Source organism: Ostrea edulis, chromosome 2, assembly GCF_947568905.1.
Source record: "Ostrea edulis chromosome 2, xbOstEdul1.1, whole genome shotgun sequence".
In the NCBI taxonomy this organism is placed as follows: Eukaryota; Metazoa; Mollusca; class Bivalvia; order Ostreida; family Ostreidae; genus Ostrea; species Ostrea edulis.
In genome coordinates, this window is record NC_079165.1 from 19,721,704 (window position 1) to 19,728,345 (window position 6,642).

Here is a 6,642-nt window from a genome sequence, read left to right on the forward strand (position 1 = left end):
ACTTTGATGAATTCACTCTTGATTGCTGATATTAGCCTCGTACAAGTTTCACGCCTTTTGTCAACCACGTTTTCATCACTGGTAAGATTCTAGAAGACAGTCTACAAGGATTAGTAGAGAATACAGTCTACAAAGTTCAAAGGTAAGTGATGCGTTCTGTACGTGGAAATATACATCAGGTACCGTATAAGTTTTACATTATGACCCCTGGGTCGAGGCCTCTGCTGGTGGACTGTTAGTCTCCGAGGGTCTCTACAGCCCAGTAGCTAAGTACTTCGTTACTAGCTTGAAAATACGGATGTATATTTAATTGCTGTTATAAAATTTAGAAATTCATTTCAAAATTAAGGATTATCTCCCTCATGCATAGCTCTTATCCTTGGACGAATTTGGCTCCACTTGTTTGGCACGCTGTTTTTGGCTATATTTAGATCTAAAACTTCATAGTTATTTCGGATTTCAAACATTTCGGTTGAGCATCACTGAAGAGACATTATTTGTCGAAATGCGCATCTGGTGCATCAAAATTGGTACCATATAAGTTTTACATCAGGGACAAGTTCAATGTAGAGGTCAAGGCTTTCAGTGCACCATTATTGCTGTAACTGCACTCTTGGGCTTCTACTGTGGGCAACTAGACCTTTTAAACCTGCATGCAAATTCAGTCGACCGAATTGTGTATTCTGGGAGTAAATTATACGACGAGGTCGTACAATCTAGTCCACGTTATTTAGAACATAGAGAAATTCCAACAAATATAGAAATATTTAATAATGATTTCTACTTGGATGTGTACAGCGAATTATTTTATGGGGTTATTGGTCAACACGGAAATCCAATTGCACAATCGTATAGTATATTGAAATGGCAATTGAAAATGCATTTCAGATGTCTAACTTTCATGTTTTCACCGCTGGGGGTACAACCATTAGTATATTTGCAAATGGCAATTCTGTTTACGTATTTGATTCTCATGCAAGAGATGCTGCAGGAAATGTATGCTTTAACCACGGTACTGCAGTAATACTGAATTTTGAAAGTATAATGGAATTAGTTCAATATTTGAGTACTTTTTATGCAAATCTGGAGTATAACTTGTCTCCTGCTTCAATCAGAATTGAACAAGGAGCTGTGCAAATTCCTGCAGTTAATCAAGGATATGTGTCAATGGCCTTCAATTCTTGCTCTCAGATGTCGTATTTAAGTCACTCGTATACTGTAACTGATAAACCTAACAGTATGCCGAATAATAATGTAAAGACACAGAAAGGTTTTGATCATTCCCATAGACACTTCTTGACCGAGGTAAATATGAATACTGACGAGACTTCATTGAAATTTTTTTCTGATCTCCAATCAAATTGCATTGGTACTGCCAATAACTTACAAACATCAAACAGTGCTTTATATAATCATTCATACTGTATCAAGACATGCAATGATGTGGAAAATATTCAAAACGATGCTCTTTCAAATGAAGAGATTTCAGACCTTGCAAGTATTTCATATACATGTAGCCAAAATTGTGAAAGATTTATTCAAGTTTGTTAAAAAATAAATATTTTGATTAACACACTGAAAATCTCAGTTTCATTTGATATAGAGGCTTTAATCAGTGCTAATACAGGAACAGTGATTTTGATTTCCAGTACATATACCCTTCATAAATACAAACTTTTACAATGGGAGTCAGGACACAGCTTTGTAGGCATGATGTCCGTGAGATTATTTATTTTAGCTCAATTCAATAATGAAGACAAGGGACATAATTCAACTTCGCTCTATAGAGTTGCTGCTAAAGACGGCAAGCTTTTTAAAAAAGCTTTACTTGTTGATATATACCCCCAACTTGTTCCTACTCTAATTCGAATTCCCTCTGTCTAATTTTAAAATTTTACTTTTTTGAGCCAAAACAATAAAAGTTCTTATGAAAATTAAACAATGACCATATATTTACAAATTCCTATAATTTTGCCTAAAGATAGGCAATTCCTTATAGTTTATTCCTCAAGAAAAAAATTGCAGGTCATCACCCATTTAAGAAAGTAATTTTACTTAAAATGATGAGATTTATTTCAAATTCAAATTTTACATTCATTTAAAGCGACTACATTTACAATATCAAAATTTATTAGTGTTATAAGCAAATTATCAGTCATAATTTGCTATGATGTTTTGAAAAATATGATTTTTATTAAAGCAACAATCACAAACTAGCTGCCTTCGTGAACAAGAGTTTTCAGGCAATCTAATCCGAATTTTCTCTATCTTTTTTTCTTAAATGTAAAATACAGATCTTTTTAAACTTATTTTGAATTTTAATTTAGTTTGATGCATTTTAATGAATAAAAACACATTATGCTGAAATTCCGTCATTTTCATTTGAAATGGAAATTTAATAGACCAATTTCATTTGGGATCAAAATTCAAAGAACAATATCATAACCGCTGTGTACATCAATACCGATGTAGTTCGCACACAATTTTTTTGCAGTTACTTTTCAATTCTTGTAACAATCACTCTCTCTCTACACATCTCTCTCTTCTCTCTGTCTCTCTCAAAAAACAGAACATGTTAAATTGAGTATGCAAGGTGAAGATAACGAACAGTGATCAATCTCATAACTCCTACAAGCAATACAAAATAGATAGTTGGGCAAACACGGACCCCTGGACACACCAGAGGTGGGATCAGGTGCCTAGGAGGAGTAAGCATCCCCTGTTGACCGGTCACACCCGCCGTGAGCCCCATATCCTGATCAGGTAAACGGAGTTATCCGCAGTCAAAATCAGTGTGCCAAGAACGGCTTAACAATCGGTATGAAACACGTCAGACAGCATTTGACCCAATGCGAGGTCGTATTGACGAACTAGATCGTTATAACGACCATAGAATTTGCGAAATGCTGACTTCAATCAAGACTGTTGAAATCCCTGTACCATCAACTTGTTTGTCAGTAGCTTACCTCGATTTAAAAACCGACTATACCCAGAACAAGCTCTTGCACATCGAATTAGTGGATAGTTATTTCGGATTTCAAAGATTTCGGTTGAGCATCACTGAAGAGACATTATTTGTCGAAATGCGCATCTGGTGCATCAAAATTGGTACCGTATAAGTTTTACATTGAGATATATAAACACCATATGCAGGTGATAATGGAATATTGCTACATAAATGTGGGAAGTTGACGATGGAGAAGCTGAAATGATCCCGTTTGTCATACAGTTGAGTTGTCAGTTTGCCGTTAATGTCTACTTTCAATAAAATATCTAAGTATGAAGCAGAAGTGGACGACTCTGTGGTGTCCTTTATTTCGAGCTCACGGGGATATATCAAATCGACATATGAATGAAAGCTATCATTGTTAATAGACAAAACGTCTATTACATTGCTTTGAGTGATATTTGATTAAATATTTCAGCAAACAAACAATATTTTTTAATGTACTGAAAAAATACTGTTAGATTCAGATAAGCCATAATTGAATTTCTTTTTTAGCCAAGTGTAAATGCCTTTCAGAGCAATCATATGTTGCCCATATCACCGTAAAAATAAACTTACACATCAGAACATAGTATGTCATTTCGTTCCCATATTAGACATACTTCCCTATAGTAATTAACTAGAAAATATGCAGCTAGCAAAAAAAAAAAAAAAAAAAAGAGCAATAAAATTAATGCCCATTTCCAAAGCAACCTTGAACTAAATAAACACGGTTTAATCTTTCTAAATCGCATATGAATATAACCAGGTTTTCAACATAGACAGAGCACCAGTCTAAAAAATAAATCAAAGTATTGAGAGGGTTGAGAATCTTATATCAACATCCAACAAATATTAACAGTGATTGTTTACATGTACATCATACAGAGCCTAACTTACAGTATTCTAATAAAATACTTTGATCGTAAATGCTTCCATTACTGTTGTGACTTCTAATATTTTGTACGTATAAACTTGTAGGGAGAGGGCAAATCAAGTTTTCAGAAATTGTCTAATGCAATAAATATGTTCAAACTGATTGTCCAATGACTATCATCAATCTATATTTCACATATGCAAGAGCTTGTTCTGGGTATAGTCAGTTTTTAAATCGAGGTAAGCTACTGACAAACAAGTTGATGGTACAGGGATTTCAACAGTCTTGATTGAAGTCAGCATTTCGCAAATTCTATGGTCGTTATAACGATCTAGTTCGTCAATACAATCTCGCATTGGGTCAAATGCTGTCTGACGTGTTTCATACCGATTGTTAAGCCGTTCTTGGCACACTGATTTTGACTGCGGATAACTCCGTTTACCTGATCAGGATATGGGGCTCACGGCGGGTGTGACCGGTCAACAGGGGATGCTTACTCCTCCTAGGCACCTGATCCCACCTCTGGTGTGTCCAGGGGTCCGTGTTTGCCCAACTATCTATTTTGTATTGCTTGTAGTAGTTATGAGATTGATCACTGTTCGTTATCTTCACCTTGCATGTTGATACAAAGTATTTGTTTAAAGAAAAAATGACTTTCTGAGATTTAGTCACCCGAACACCATTTCTGACCTTTTCAGACAATTTTTGTATTCCATCATGTGGATCTCTTCTATAAGCAAGTTGTAGACACCTAAAGTTAAGTCCACTTCCAGCAATGTTGCTTGCATGCCTTTACTGACAACATTTTCATTGATTAAATTATTCAGAGTTGGTATATTCTTTCTTACTTCTGAACTGTATCTGCAGCTTTCTAATGCATTTAAAAAAGTAAATGAAGCATTTGAAAATAAACAATTTAACGCATCTATGTCTAAATGTCCGATCAGTTTTTGAAGAGCAAGTACATCTTCTATAGCATCATGAGCATTGTACTTGGATGATACAAAATGTTTAAAAAGACTTTCCTGAGAATAACAATTCAATGTACCATCAAAGATTTTAAAAAGTATCTTTGTGTCTACAAATCCTGCAATGCATGGAGAAAAATCATTTGTTTTTTTTTTTTTACAAGATTCAAGAGCATTTAAGAGAAGGTGACAATCATACGATTTGATATTGTGACCAATCAGAATTACTTTAGTTTGAAATTTTGAAACAAAATTAAGCAAAGCATCAATTCCAGCTGAAATTTTTAAAGGATTCACTTCTACATTTTTGCTAAACATTTTTTCATTAACAATCTCGATTCCGGTAATTTCTGAAGCTTTTGTTGTGATGGGTATTCTCGGAAAGACATAGGTGGAAAACTTTTCTTCACCACACACAGCAGCTAACTACGTAATATGAGAATCTGTTGTTGGGAAAAGAATTAACACCAAAATATAATACTGTACATGTATTCATTTCAGAACTTCTTTCCCCAACTGATTAATCAATTTTGATGTTAGACAGGTAGTAAAAAGAAACAAACCTAATCCTCTTGCTTCAAGGTCAAAGAACACAAGTGGGGTGTTCGAAGAAAATGTTGCTGGCTGGAGTGCAGCTTTGATGATTGGTTCTGGCATCGTTGTTATATCAATCTCATCAAACGCAATCTCCGATTTGTAATTTTCCCCCTCTCTAGTCTCCATAACAGCTGTTGATTGCTTCCTAAAATTTTGATAGTCAATATTATCTTGAGAAGAAGACTTTTATATAACCCACCCTATTTTTGCATTTTTGTGATTGTCTCCCTTTTAAAGGAGGCATGCCCATTCATTTGAACACACTTGATTCCCATCCACACAAAGACGGAGAAGAATATGAAAATGTTAATAGTTTATGCTGATGACAACAGACAAATTTGATAAGAAAAGCTCACTTGAGCCTTCGGCTCAAGTGATATAAAAACTAACCGGTTTGCTTTAAGTTGTAACCTCCTTTTCTTAGCTTGCTTCGTCAAGGCTAGAGCTTTTTCTTCTTCGGGTTTCAGTATCCTTTAATAATGCCAATTTTTTCTGTATAAGGTTTGCAAATACTATTGGGCAACGTTCGACTCCCTTTTATAAAGATGGCATCTGATACGGCAAACTGACAACTCAACTGTATGACAAAGGGGATGATTTCAGCTTCTCCATCGTCAACTTCCCATATTTATGTAGCAATATTCCATTATCACCTGCATATGGTGTTTACATATCTCAACTGATTCGATATGCAAGAGCTTGTTCTGCGTATAGTCAGTTTATAAATTGAGGTAAGCTACTGACAAACAAGTTGATGGTGCAGGGGTTTCAACAGTCTCGATTGAAGTCAGCATTTCGCAAATTCTATGACCGTTATAACGATCTAGTTCGTCAATACAACCTTTCTTGGGGTCAAATGCTGTCTGACGTGTTTCATACCGATTGTTAAGCCGTTCTTGGCACTCTGATTTTGACTGCGGATAACCCCGTTTACCTGATCAGGATGTAGGGCTCACGGCGGGTGTGACCGGTCAACAGGGGATGCTTACTCATCCTAGGCACCTGATCCCACCTCTGGTGTGTTCAGGGGTCCGTGTTTGCCCAACTATCTATTTGTATTGCTTATATGAGTTATGAGATTGATCACTGTTCGTTATCTTCACCTTGCACAAATGGGAAAGTGTACTACCCAGGTATCGAAGTTATACTCCCAAAGTCCATTATTGGGAAAGTCATAACAGCAATCCATTGCAATATAACATGTGGCCATTTAG